The following is a 16,207-nucleotide window of genomic DNA, read 5'->3' on the forward strand; positions in this document are numbered from 1 at the left end:
CATCAATAGATAGGTCATCTTGGTAGAAAATCAATAAGGAAATATTGGACTTAATTGACACATTAGACCAAACAGACTGAATAGACTTTCTATCCAAAAGCAGCACAAAACACATTCTTCTCAAGTGCACATGAATTATTCTCCAGGATAGATCACATATTAGGTCACAAAATAAGTCTCAATAAATTCAAGAAGACTGAAATCATATCAAGCATCTTCTCTGACCACAATGGTATGAAACTAGAAATCAATCATAAAGAAAAAAACGGGAAAACCCACAAAAACATGGAGATTAAATTACATAGAGATTAGATTACATCCCACTGAACAACAAATGGGTCATCAAAGAAATCAAAGGAGAAATCAAAAAATACCTACAGACAAATGAAAACAGAAATACGACATACCAAAATCTATGGGATGCAGCAAAAGTGGTTCTAAGAGGGAAGTTCGTAGCAATATAGGCCTTCCTCAAAAAAACAAGAAAAATCGCCAATAAACAATCTAAGTACACCTAAGGGAAATAGAAAAAAAACAAAGGAGCCTAAAGTTAGTAGAAAGAAGGAAATAATAAAGATCAGAGGAGAGGTCTGCTTCTATTTTTGTTATATTCACTAGTTTGTTGTATATTTTAGATTCCGCATATAAGTGATATCACACAGTATTTGTCCTTCTCTGTCTGACTTGTTTCACCTAGCATAATGCCCTCCAAGTCTATCCATGGTGCTGCAAATGGCAAAATTTCATTCTTTTGCATGGCTGAGCAGTATTCCATTGTGCGTATATACATCTTCTTTACCCATTCATCTGCTGATGGACACTTCCGTTGCTTCCATGTCTTGGCTATTATGAATAATGCGGAGATAGGGGAAGATGGCGGAAGAGTAAGACGTGGAGATCACCTTCCTCCCCAAAGATACATCAGAAATACATCTATACGTGGAACAACTTCTACAGAATACCTACTGAACGCAGGCAGAAGACCTCAGACCTCCCAAAAGGCAAGAAAGTCCCCACGTACCTGGGTAGGGCAAAAGAAAAAAGAATAAAAGGAGACAAAAGAGTAGGGACAGGACCTGCACCAGTGGGAGGGAGCTGTGAAGGAGGAAAAGTTTCCACACACTAGGAAGCCCCTTCACAGACAGAGACTGCGGGTGGCGGAGGGGGAAGCTTCGGGGCCGCGGAGGACAGCGCAGCAACAGGCGTGCGGAGGGCAAAGCGGAGAGATTCCAGCACAGAGGATCGGTGCCGACCGGCACTCACCAGCCCGAGAGGCTTGTCTGCTCACCCGCCAGGGTGGGCGGGGCTGGGAGTTGAGGCTCGGGCTTCAGTCCGAGCACAGGAAGAGGACTGGGGTTGGCAGCGCTAACACAGCCTGCAGGGGTTTAGTGCACCACGGCTAGCCGAGAGGGAGTCCGGGGAAAAGTCTGGACCTGCTGAAGAGGCAAGAGACTTTTTCTTCCCTCTTTGTTTCCTGGTGCGCGAGGAGAGGGGTTTTAAGAGCGCTTCTTAAAGGAGCTCCAGAGATGGGCGTGAGCCGCGGCTAAAAGCGCAGACCCCAAAGACGGGCATGAGACGCTAAGGCTGCTGCTGCTGCCACCAAGAAGCCTGTGTGCAAACACAGGTTACTATCCACACCCCCCTTCCGGGGAGCCTGTGCAGCCCGCCACTGCCAGGGTCCCGGGATCCAGGGACAACTTCCCCGGGAGAACGCACGGCGCACCTCGGGCTGGTGCAACATCACGCCGGCCTCTGCCACAGCAGGCTAGCCTTGCACTCTGTACCTCTCCCACCCCCGGCCTGAGTGACCTAGAGTCCCGGAAGCAGCTGCTCCTTTAACCCCGTCCTGTCTGAGCGAAGAACAGACGCCCTCCGGCAACCTACACACAGAGGTGGGGCCAAATCCATAGCTGAGCCCCGGGAGCTGTGAGAACAAAGAAGAGAAAGGGAAATCCCAGCCTCAGAAGCAGCAGATTAAAGCTCCACAATCAACTTGATGTACGCTGCATCTCTGGAATACCTGAATAAACAACGAATCACCCCAAATTGAGGAGGTGGACTTTGAGAGCAAGATTTATTATTTTTTCCCTTTTCCTCTTTTTGTGAGTGTGCATGTGTATGCTTCTGTGTGAGATTTTGTCTGCATAGCTTTGCTTCCACCATTTGTCCTAGGGTTCTATCCGTCCATTATTTTATTCTTTTTCTTTAAAAAAAAATATTTTTTCTTAATAATTATTTTTTATTTTAGTAACTTTATTTTATTGTATCTTTTTCTTTTCTTTCATTTTATCTTCTTTCTTTCTTTCTTTCCTTCCTTCCCTCCTTCCTTCCTTCCTCCCTCCCTCCATTCCTCCCTCCCTCGCTGCTTTCTTTTTCTTTCTTTCTTTCTTTCTTTCTTTCTTTCATTCTTTCTACTTTTTCTCCCTTTTATTCTGAGCCGTGTGGATAAAAGGCTCTTGGTGCAGCAGCCAGGAGTCAGTGCTGTGCCTCTGAGGTGGGAGAGCCAACTTCAGGACACTGGTCCACAAGAGACCTCCCAGCTCCACATAATATCAAATGGCGAAAATCTCCCAGAGATCTCCATCTCAACACCAACACCCAGCTTCACTCAACACCAGCAAGCTACAATGCTGGACACCCTATGCCAAACAACTAGCAAGAGAGGAACACAACACCATCCATTAGCAGAGAGGCTGCCTAAAATCATAATAAGTCCACAGACACCGCAAAACACACCACCAGACGTGGACCTGGCCACCAGAAAGACAAGATCCAGCCTCATCCACCAGAACACAGGCACTAGGCCCCTCCACCAGGAAGCCTACACAACGGGAACTACGAACCTGCAGTCTGCAAAAAGGAGACCCCAAACACAGTAAGATAAGCAAAATGAGAAGACAGAAAAACACACAGCAGATGAATGAAGGGGCTAAAAACCCACCAGACCTAACAAATGAAGAGGAAATAGGCAGTCTACCTGAAAAAGAATTCAGAATAATGATAGTACAGATAATCCAAAATCTTGGAAATAGAATGGAAAAAATGCAAGAAACATTTAACAAGGACCTAGAAGAAATAAAGATGAAACAAGCAACGATGAAAAACACAATAAATAAAATGAAAAATACTCTAGATGGGATCAACAGCAGAATAACTGAGGCAGAAGAATGGATAAGTGACCTGGAAGATAAAATAGTGGAAATAACTACTGCAGAGCAGAATAAAGAAAAAAGAATGAAAAGAACTGAGGAGTCTCAGAGACCTCTGGGACAACATTAAACGCACCAACATTCGAATAATAGGGGTTCCAGAAGAAGAAGAGAAAAAGAAAGGGACTGAGAAAATATTTGAAGAGATTATAGTTGAAAACTTCCCTAATATGGGAAAGGATATAGTTAATCAAGTCCACGAAGCACAGAGAGTCCCATACAGGATAAATCCAAGGAGAAATACGCCAAGACACATATTAATCAAACTGTCAAAAATTAAATACAAAGAAAACATATTAAAAGCAAAAAGGGAAAAACAACAAATAACACACAAGGGAATCCCCATAAGGTTAACAGCTGATCTTTCAGCAGAAACTCTGCAAGCCAGAAGGGACTGGCAGGACATATTTAAAGTGATGAAGGAGAAAAACCTGCAACCAAGATTACTCTACCCACCAAGGATCTCATTCAGATTTGATGGAAAAATTAAATCCTTCACAGACAAGCAAAAGCTGAGACAGTTCAGCACCACCAAACCAGCTTTACAACAACTGCTAAAGGAACTTTTCTAGGCAAGCAACACAAGAGAAGGAAAACACCTACAATAAGAAACCCAATACAATTAAGAAAATGGGAATAGGAACATACATATCGATAATTACCTTAAATGTCAATGGACTAAATGCTCCCACCAGAAGACACAGATTGGCTGAATGGATACAAAAACAAGACCCATATATATGCTGTCTACAAGAGACCCACTTCAGACCTAGAGACACATACAGACTGAAAGTAAGGGGATGGAAAAAGATATTCAATGCAAATGGAAACCAAAAGAAAGCTGAAGTAGCAATCCTCCTATCAGAAAAAATAGACATTAAAATAAAGACTATTAGAAGAGACAAAGAAGGACACTACATAATGATAAAGGGATCAATCCAAGAAGATATAACAATTGTAAATATTTATGCACCCAACATAGGAGCAACTCAATACATAAGGCAAATACTAACAGCAAAAAAAGGGGAAATTGACAGTAACACATTCATAGTAGGGGACTTTAACACCCCACTTTCACCAATGGACAGATTATCCAAAATGAAAATAAATAAGGAAACACAAGCTTTAGATGATACATTAAACAAGATGGATTTAATGGATATTTATAGGACATTCCATCAAAAACAAAAGAGTACACATTTTTCTCAAGTGCTCATGGAACATTCTCCAGGATAAATCATATCTTGGGTCACAAATCAAGCTTGGTAAATTTAAGAAAATTGAAATTGCTTCAAGTATCTTTTCTGACCACAGCGCTATGAGACTAGATATCAATTACAGGAAAAGATCTGCAAAAAATACAAATACATGGAGGCTAAACAATACACTACTTAATAACGAAGTGATCACTGAAGAAATCAAAGAGGAAATTAAAAAGTACCTGGAAACAAGTGACAATGGGGACATGATGACCCAAAACCTATGGGATGCAGCAAAAGCAGTTCTAAGAGGGAAGTTTATAGCAGTACAATCCTACCTCAAGAAACAGGAAACATCTCGAATAAACAGCCTAACCTTGCACCTAAAGCAATTAGAGAAAGAAGAACAAAAAATCCCCAAAGTTAGCAGAAGGAAAGAAATCATAAAAATCAGATCAGAAATAAATGAAAAGGAAATGAAGGAAACGATAGCAAAGATCAATAAAACTAAAAGCTGGTTCTTTGAGAAGATAAACAAAATTGATAAACTATTAGCCAGGCTCATCAAGAAAAAGAGGGAGAAGACTCAAATCAACAGAATTAGAAATGAAAAAGGAGAAGTAACAACTGACACCGCAGAAATACAAAAGATCATGAGAGATTACTACAAGCAACTCTATGCCAATAAAATGGGCAATCTGGAAGAAATGGACAAATTCTTAGAAATGCATAACCTGCCAAGACTGAGTCAGGAAGAACTGGAAAATATGAACAGACCAACCACAAGCACTGAAATTGAAACTGTGATTAAAAATCTTCCAACAGGGCTTCCCAGGTGGCGCAGTGGTTGAGAGTCCGCCTACCGATGAAGGGGACATGGGTTCCTGCCCTGGTCTGGGAAGATCCCACATGCCATGGAGCAGCTGGGCCCGTGAGCCATGGCCGCTGAGCCTGCATGTCCAGAGCCTGTGCTCTGCAAGGGGAGAGGCCACAACAGTGAGAGGCCCGCATACCACACACACACAAAAATCTTCCAACAAACAGAAGCCCAGGACCAGATGGCTTCACTGGCGAATTCTATCACTCTTTTAGAGAAGAGCTAACACCTATCCTTCTCAAACTCTTCCAAAATATAGCAGAGGAAGGAACACTCTGAAACTCATTCTACGAGGCCACCAGCACCTTGATACCAAAACCAGAAAAGGATGTCACAAAGAAAGAAATCTACAGGCCAATATCACTGATGAACATAGATGCGAAAATCCTCAACAAAATACTAGCAAACGGAATCCAACAGCACATTAAAAGGATCATACACCATGATCATGTGGGGTTTATTCCAGGAATGCAAGGATTCTTCAATACACACAAATCAATCAATGTGATACACCATATTAACAAATTGAAGGAGAAAAAACATATGATCATCTCAATAGATAGAGAGAAAGCTTTCGACAAAATTCAACACCCTTTTATGATAAAAACCCTGAAGAGAGTAGCCATAGAGGGAACTTTCCTCAACATAAAAAAGGCCATATATGACAAACCCACAGCCAACATCATCTTCAATGGTGAAAACTTGAAAGCATTTCCACTAAGATCAGGAACAAGAAAAGGTTGCCCACTCTCACCACTCTTATTCTACACAGTTTTGGAAGTTTTAGCCACAGCAATCAGAGAAGGAAAGGAAATAAAAGGAATCCAAATCGGAAAAGAAGAAGTAAAGCTGTCACTGTTTTCAGATGACATGATACTATACATAGAGAATCCTAAAGATGCTACCAGAAAACTACTAGAGCTAATTAATGAATCTGGTAAAGGAGCGGGATACAATATTAATGCACAGAAATCTCTGGCATTCCTATACACTAATGATGAAAAATCTGAAAGTGAAATCAAGAAAACACTCCCATTTACCACTGCAACAAAAAGAATAAAATACCTAGGGATAAACCTACCTAAGGCGACAAAAGACCTGTATGCAGAAAATTATAAGACACTGATGAAAGAAAATAAAGATGATACAAATAGTTGGAGAGATATACCATGTTCTTGGATTGGAAGAATCAACATTGTGAAAATGATTCTACTACCCAAAGCAATCTACAGATTCAATGCAATCCCTATCAAACTACAACTGGCATTTTTCACAGAACTAGAACAAAAAATTTCATAATTTGTATGGAAACACAAAAGACCCCAAATAGCCAAAGCAATCTTGAGAATGAAAAACGGAGCTGGAGGAATCAGGCTCCCTGACTTCAGACTATACTACAAAGCTACAGTAATCAAGATAGTATGGTACTGGCAGAAAAACAGAAAGATAGATCAATGGAACAGGATAGAAAGCCCAGAGATAAACCCACACACATATGGTCATCTTATCTTTCATAAAGGAGGCAGGAATGTACAGTGGAGAAAGGACAGCCTCTTCAATAAGTGGTGCTGGGAAAACTGGACAGCTACATGTAAAAGTATGAGATTAGAACACTCCCTAGCACCATACACAAAAATAAGCTCAAAATGGACTAAAGACCTAAACGTAAGGCCAGAAACTTTCAAACTCTTAGAGGAAAACAGGCAGAACTCTCTATGACATAAATCACAGCAAGATCCTTTTTGCCCCACCTCCTAGAGAAATGGAAGTAAAAACAGGACTAAACAAATGGGACCTAATGAAACTCAAAGCTTTTGCACAGCAAAGGAAACCATAAGACCAAAAGACAACCCTCAGAATGGGAGAAAATATTTGCAAATGAAGCAACTGACAAAGGATTAATCTCCAAAATTTACAACCAGCTCATGCAACTCAATAACAAAAAAACAAAAAATCTGATCCAAAAATGGGCAGAAGACCTAAATAGACATTTCTCCAAAGAAGTTATACAGACTGTCAACAAATACATGAAAGAATGGTCAACATCATTCATCATTAGAGAAATGCAAATCAAAACTATAATGAGATAGCATCTCATACCAGTCAGAATGGCTATCATCAAAAGACCTAGAAACAATAAATGCTGGAGAGGGTGTGGATAAAAGGGAATATTCTTGCACTGCTGGTGGGAATGTGAATTGGTACAGCCACTATGGAGAACAGTATGGAGGTTCCTTAAAGACTTCAAATAGAACTACCATATGACCCAGCTATCCCGCTACTGGGCATATACCCTGAGAAAACCATAATTCAAAAAGAGTCATGTACCAAAATGTTCATTGCAGCTCTATTTACAATAGCCAGGAGATGGAAACAACCTAAGTGCCCATCATCGGATGAATGGATAAAGAAGATGTGGCACATATATACAATGGAATATTACTCAGCCATAAAAAGAAATGAAATTGAGCTATTTGTAATGAGGTGGATAGACCTAGAGTCTGTCATACAGAGTGAAGTAAGTCAGAAAGAGAAAGACAAATACCGTATGCTAACACATATATATGGAATTTAAGAAAAAAAAAATGTCATGAAGAAACTCACCCCTACCTACTAGAGAACGGACTTGAGGATACAGGGAGGGGGAAGGGTAAGCTGGGACAAAGTGAGAGAGTGGCATGGACATATACACACTATCAAACGTAAAATACATAGCTAGTGGGAAGCAGCCGCATAGCACAGGGAGATCAGCTCGGTGCTTTGTGACCACCTAGAGGGGTGGGATAGGGAGGGTGGGAGGGAGGGAGACACAAAGGGGAAGAGATATGGGAACATATGTATATGTATAACTGATTCACTTTGTTATAAAGCAGAAACCTACACACCATTGTAAACCAATTATGCTCCAATAAAGATGTAAAAAAAAATTAAATAAAAAAGTAAATAATGCTGCTATGAACATTGGGGTACATGTATCTTTTCCAATTAGTGCTTTTTCATTTTTATTTTTGTTTTTGTTTTTTTTGGATATCTACCCAGGAGTGGAATTGCTGTGCCATATGGTAGTTCTAATTTTAGTTTTTTGAGAAACCTCCATATTGTTTTCCACAGTGGCTGCACCAATTTACATTCCCACCAACAATTTAGGAGAGTTCCCTTTCTCCACAACCTTACCAACATTTGTTATCTGTGTTCTTTTTGATGATAGCCATTCTAACAGGCATGAGGTGAAATCTCATTGTGGTTTTGATTTGCATTTCCCTGATGATTAGCAATGTTGAGCATATTTTCATGTGACTTTTGGCCATCTGCATTTCCTCTTTAGAAAAATATCTATTCAGTTATTCTGCCCATTATCTAATTGGGTCGTTTGTTTCTTTGATGTTGAGCTGTATGAGCTGTTTATATATGTTGGATATTAAGCCCATTATCAGTCATATCATTCGTAAATATATTCTCCCATTCAGTAGGTTGTCTTTTCATTTTGTCTATGGTTTCCTCTGTTGTGAAAAGCTTTTAAGTTTAATTAGGTCCCATTTGTTTATTTTTGCTTTTATTTCCTTTACTTTAGAAGACAGATCCAAAAAACAGTGCTGTGATTTATGTTGTGTTCTGCCTGTGTTTTCCTCCACGACTTTTATAATATCTGGTCTTAGATTTTGGTCTTTAATCCATTTTAAGTTGATTTTTGTATATGAGAATGTTCTAATTTCCTTCTTTACATGTATCTGTCCAGTTTTCCTAACAACAATTATTGAAGAGACTGTCTTTTCTCCATTCTATATTCCTGCCTCCTTTGTTGTAGATTAATTGACCATAAGTGTGTGGGTTTATTTCTGGGCTCTCTATCCTGCTTCATTGATCTGTGTCTGGTTTGTGCCAGTACCATACTGTTTTGATTACTATAGCTTTGTAGTATAGTCTGAAGTCAGGGATCATGATTCCTCCAGCTCTGTTCTGGTTTCTCAAGATTGTTTCAGCTATTCAGGTTCTTTTGTGTTTCCATATAAATTTTAACAAAAAAGGAGCTGACTCACAGATATAGAGAACAAACTAGTTATGACCAGTGGGAGGGGCAATAGAGTAGTGGAGTGGAGGTATAAACTATTGAATGTAAGATAGGCTCAAGGATGTATTGTACAACACGGAGAATACAGCTAATATTTGGTAATAACTGTAAGTGGAATGTTACCTTTAAAAATTATATAAAAATAAAAATTTAAATAAATAAATAATTTTTAAAAGGACACATACACTCACACAAAGATCAGAGGGTAAATAAATGAAATGGAGATAAAAGAATAGAAAAGATCAAAGAGAAAAGAAACTGAAGCTGTATATCTGAAACTAACACCATATTGTAAATCAACTATAGTTAATTTTTTTAAAAAATCAATGAAACTAAGAGCTGTTTCTTTGAAAAGATAAACAAAATTAACAAACCTTTAGCTAAGTAACTGAGAAAAAAGTAGAGGACTCTTATAAAGTCAGAAATGAAAGAAGAAAACTTATAACTGATACTACAGAAATACAAAGGATCATAAGAAACTTTCATGAACAATTATACACCAATAAGTTGGATACCCTAGAAGAAATTAATAAATTCCTAGAAACATACAATCTTCCAAGACTGAACCATGAAGAAACAAATATATGAATAGAATAATTACTAATAAGGAAACTTAAATGGTAATCAAATATCTCCCCAACAACACAAGTCCAGGACCAGAGGGCTTCACTGGAGAATTCTACAAAACATTCAAAGATTTAACACTTCTACTTCCCAAGCTCTTCCAGAAAACTGAAGAGGAAGGAAACTTTACAGACACATTTTGTGAAACCAGAATTACCCTGATACCAAAACCAGATAATAACACCACAAAAAAGGAAAACTACAGTCCAATATCCTTGATGAACACAGATGCAAAAAACCTTAACAAAATACTAGTAAACCAAATCAAACCATAAAAAGAAATGAAATTGAGTTATTTGTAGTGAGGTAGATGGACCTAGAGTCTGTCATAAGAGTGAAGTAAGTCAGAAGGAGAAAAACAAATACCATATGCTAACACATATATATGGAATCTAAAAAGAAAAAAAAATAGTCATGAAGAACCTAGGGGCAGGGCAGGAATAAAGATGCAGAGAATGGACTTGAGGACACAGGGAGAGGGAAGGGTAAGCTGAGATGAAGTGAGAGAGTGGCATGGACATATATACACTACCAAATGTAAAACTGATAGCTAGTGGGAAGCAGCTGCATAGCACAGGGAGATCAGCTCAGTGCTTTGTGACCACCTAGAGGGGTGGGATAGGGAGGGTGGGAGGCAGGGAGACGCAACAGGGAAGAGATATGGGGGTATATGTATATGTATAGCTGATTCACTTTGTTATAAAGCAGAAACTAACACAATTGTAAAGCAATTATACTCCAATAAAGATGTTAAAAAAAAAAACAAAAAACAGTATGGGTAATGGCACAAAAATAGACACACAGATCAACAACAGAATAGAAATCTCACACATATATGTACAACTAATTTATGATAAAAAGCAAAGAACATACAACGTAGAAACCATAGTCTCCTCAATAAATGGTGCTGGTAAAACTGGCCAGCCACAAGCAAAAGAATGAAGTTAGACCACTATCTGACACCATACACAAAAATTAACTCAAAATTAATTAAAGACTTGAATGTAAGAACTGAAACCATAAAATTCCTAGAGGAAAACATAGGCTGTAATCTTATGGACATAAGTCTTAGCAATGTTTTTGTGGATTTGACTCCAAAGGCAAGGGAAACAAAAGCAAACATAAACAAATGGGACTATATCAAACTAAAAATCTACACAGTGAAGGAAACCATCAACAAAATGAAAAGCAACCTACTGAATGAGAAGATATTTGCAAATCATATATCTGATAAGAGTTAATATCTGAAATATATAAAGAACTTCTCATACAACTCATCAACAACAAAAGAAAACAAGCAACCTGATTTGAAAATGGGCTGAGTAGCTGAATAGACATTTTTCCAAAGAAGACATACAGATGACCAACAAGCAATGAAAAGATTATCAGTATCACATCATTATTAGGGAAATGCAAACCAAACCACAATGAGATATCACCTCACACCTGTTAGAATGGCTATTACCAAAAAGACAAGAAGTGAAAAATGTTGGAGAGGATGTGGAAAAATGGAAACCCTCTTACACTATTGGTGGAACTGTAAATTGCTACAGCCACTACGTAAAACAGTATGGAGATTTCTCAAAAAAATCAAGAGCAGAACTATCACTTGACCCAGCTATTCCACTTCTGGGTATTTAAGTGAAAAACATGAAAATACTAATCTGAAAAATATATGCACCCCTCTGCTCACTGCAACATTATTTACAATAGCCAAGATATGGAAGCAACCTAAGTGTCCATCAATGGATGAATGAATAAAGAATATGTGGTATATATACACAACGGAATACTACTCAGCCATGAAAAAATGATGAAATTCTATCATTTGCAACAACATGGATGAACCTAGAGGGTATTATGCTAAGTGAAATAAGACACAGAAAGACAAATATTGTATGATTTCACTCATATGTAAAAGACAAAACAAACAAACAAAATAAAACAAAATATCAAACCCATAGATCTATAGAAGAGATTAGTGGTTACCAGGGTGAAAAGGCTTGGTGGAGTGGGCAAAACAGATGAAGGGGGTGTATGGTGATGGATGGTAACCAGACTTGTGGTGGTGATCACTTTGTAGTGTATACAGATGCCAAATTATAATGCTATACCAATGAAACTTATATAATTAAAAAACTTATTTCAGACAGAGCCAGGCTACAGGCTTGGAGGGCCATGGTGGGCAAGGACAACCAGTGGCAGGGCAGCATCCTCTACATCATGCTCATTAGCATGAAGCAAACGCACGCAACTCTGCAGGCGCCCAAGGCACGGATGGACAGCATGCTGCGACTGCTCCTGTGGCTCGGATCCCACCTCCTTCCCCAAAGAACAACTTATTTCAGAGAATACCTCTGAAAACCTAAGTAATCTACTCTGTTTTATATAATACTGCTTTAAAAAGTGTAAAGCAGTTCACCTTTGAAAGTAATTTGGCAAAATGTATTAAGATTCTTAAAAATATTCAAGCCTTTCTAGTATTTCCAGTTTGGAGAATCTGTACAAAGGAAATAAGGCAGATTGAGGTTTATGCACAAAGATGTTTGGTGCTACATTATTAGAAGGGAAAAAATGGAAATAATAAGAGAAAGGTTAATTAAATTATGAGACAACAAAAATGGAATGCATTTGTAAACATTGAATGAAAGATGCTAATGACAAAGAAAAATGTGTATTGTAATAGAATATTAAATGAAAAACAAAAATACCAATATATTTATGTAGTACAACCTCAGCTATGTAAAATATACATGGAAAAAAGCAGACAAAATATGAATTTTAAAAGATGGCCCCCAACATAACTTATCTTACAACTGTATACCTGCAGAGTTCATGGTTTTCTATAAAATAGGAAATAGTTTCTGAGTACTGTTTTAATAATTGAACACATACTCCTGTTCCCATGTGCTTCTTTCCACTAAAAATTACGTCTCAAATTTTAGTCTTTCTAACGTTTTACCCATATTTCTACTCCAATTTAATGAAAATATTCAAATGTACTTCTATTAGGCTATCTATACTTTAAAAAATAATTTTATGTCATTAACTATTTAGGCATGTGTTTGTTTTAACACTACTTATATTGGGCTCACACTGGTATAGACTATTTCTGGCAAATTAGCTCTCACACCAGTTTCAATGTTAATGAAAAAAATGAAAGAATTTATGTGGAATGACTATGTGTTACTATTTGTCTTAACTCGTCATTGTGGTATAATCTAAATTGATTTTTACGAACAACAGGACAATGGGAAGCACTGAGAATTAGTGCAGATATTATTGGTATTTTGCTTCCAGTTCTTGGTTAATAAACAATTAAAAACTATCTTAAACTACCCATCTCTACCTAGTATTATATTATGAACATTTCCCTGAGCCATTAACTTTTTCTATAATAATGTTTAATGGTACTCTATCAAATAGGGGTACCACACTTTATTTATCCAACCCCCTACTCTTAGAGATTTCAGTTTTTTCCATTTTTCAATACTATAAATAACAGTGTAATGAAATATTTGTGCATGTAGCCTTACATACACTGTCTATTTCTTTAGGATAAACTCCAATAAATAGACTTACTGGATCAAAAAGTATGCACATTTTTGAGCTTTTACATAAGAGTTGCCAAATTACCCTACAGAAAAGCTATATCCATTTACATTCTCCAAAAGAAAAGCCCTCTTTTCTCACTGTCTTGCCAGAACCAGGTATTATCACACAGACTTTATGTACGATAATAGTCTCAATAAGTTAATATGAAAATAAAGGAAAACCAAGAATACATTAAGACAAAGGCTTAAATTAAACTAATTAAACTAAATAGAGTTATCTTTATAAGTTTTCTAACAACAACAAAAACATAAAAAAAATAAACTTTCCTCTTTCTATGCTTATTGATAAGGATAAAACACTGTTCCTTAGGGAATATACCTAGGACTGTAAAACAAAACAACAACCTTTTGAATAGAAGTTACTAAAAGGTGGCAAAGACTAATTTAAAACAAACGTAATTATAAATGTGAACTTAGTCTTTTTTTTTCTCTGCGACATGTGTGGAATAAATCAATCTACAGAGGGGAAATCCATCACTCAGCACGATGTTATTTTACTCATACAAAATATGAAACACACAAACATACAAACAGAAAGACAGAGTTTTTAGCCTTAGGAAATCTTTCAAATAGCAGATATAACTTCAACCAAGGAACCACTCAGGAGGGCCACTAAGCCTCCCAAAATACCACGTGTAAAAAAAATTGTGTGTGTCTAAGTTTATTTTCTCCAAGCACCATTCATTCCAGCGCCAAGTAAATGGTGGAAAAACAAATTAAAAATGTACAGTGTGTTTGATCATTAAAAGCTTTGCCATTAAAAATATCAATAAAATAATGATCTTTTGCATGGAACTTTCTGATAGATTTAGCTATAATTAAAATGCAATTTTGGCAATACTAAAACTGTATTTAAAGGGATGATTATGAAAAATTGAAAACATGTTTGTCCTTTTCGATTCTAATCGAAAGACTGGGTCACAGATTAAAAATAAATACGATTTATTTATTTACAGCAAAAAAAAGACTGAAAAAAATACCTCAAAACAGACTTTGTCAAAAGGACCTGCAGGTTTATAGCTAAAAGCACAGGCTATGGAGGCAAGCTGCGGAGTTCAGATCCTAGTTCTATAACCTTGGGATCTCTGTGTACTCTCTGCCTCAGCCTCCTTATATGTAAAATGATGATAATCCTACTAGGGTTGTTGGAAGGATTAAATATAATTAATACATATGAAGCAAGTTAAAGCAGTGCCTGGCACAGAGGAATCACTGAATAAATATTTGCTATTGTCATTCCAAGAAAGATATAGTTATAGTTATAGGCTTATTATAGTACCAAAAAATGAAAAAGAAAAAACAACTGTGCAAAATAAGATTATGAAACAACCAGCAGTATATAAATGATTGAGTAGAGTTTTCAAGATCTGAGGATGGCAATGTAGACCCTTCAGATCTAGTTAAGCAGAATATGTTAAAAAAAAATTCAGGTGTATAACACAACCTTTATACTATAGTGGTTTTAGAGTCAGACAAACATTGATTAAATCTTAGATTCACCAGCTAGTGACCATATGCAAGTTGCTTAAGCTCCTAACCTGTTTCTTCATCTGTAAAATACACTTAATAAATGTTATCTATCTCATAAAATTTTTTTGAAGGTTAAATAAGAGAATATACACAGGGCCATCAGCACAGTCTACTAATATATAAGCTCAATAAATAATAATTATTATTATTATTGTTTTTTGCTTCAGTGAAGAGAAGAATCAACAGATCATTTTAAAAGTTGATAAACTAGGGCTTCCCTGGTGGCGCAGTGGTTGAGAGTCCGCCTGCCGATGCAGGGTACACGGGTTCGTGCCCCAGGCCGGGAAGATCCCACATGTCGCGGAGCAGCTGGGCCCGTGAGCCATGGCCGCTGAGCCTGCGCGTCTGGATCCTGTGCTCCGCAACGGGAGAGGCCACAACAGTGAGAGGCCCGCGTAGCGCAAAAAAAAAAAAAAAAGTTGATAAGCTAAAGACAGGGGGGGAAAGTACATAAGGGAAGATGACCAGTTCTTTCTCCTTGCCATATGCAATGGCCATCTCTGCCCTCATTATTCTCAACTTTGGCATCATTTGCCTCACAATCCTGGCATAATGTAACCATTGAATAAATGTGGTTGATATATTAACGATCAGCTAGGCACCAAATCCAGCAACCATTTTTTCTTTATTATTTTCAACTTATCTGAAACTACTGTGTCACTACCTAGTCAGAAACTCTCTACAAATATTCTAGTCTAGCACTTGATGACCTCCATGGACTGACTTGACATACCTTTCCAATGTTATTAACAGTACCCTCCTTGAGTTGTCTGATACTGCACCTAAACTCAATAGCTCACCATTCCCAATAATTATTCTGTACTTTAGGCCTCTAGTTTTGCTCACCCTAGTACATGTTGATCATGGTTCAGATCTTGGTGCTGCCATTTATTACTGCAGACCATTTTACAAGTTATAAAATATCTATGGGCCTCAGTTTCCCTATTAGGAAAGTAGAGATAGTAACAGTACCTATGTACGTAGTGTTCCTGGAGGATTAGATGGTTTAAAAATATAAAGTGCTTAATTCACACAGTGCCTACCAGAACATAATAAATGCTTAACACCTTTTGTTGTTAGAATGC

Source organism: Lipotes vexillifer, unplaced genomic scaffold, assembly GCF_000442215.2.
Source record: "Lipotes vexillifer unplaced genomic scaffold, Lipotes_vexillifer_v1.1 scaffold68, whole genome shotgun sequence".
NCBI classification, from domain to species: domain Eukaryota; kingdom Metazoa; phylum Chordata; class Mammalia; order Artiodactyla; family Lipotidae; genus Lipotes; species Lipotes vexillifer.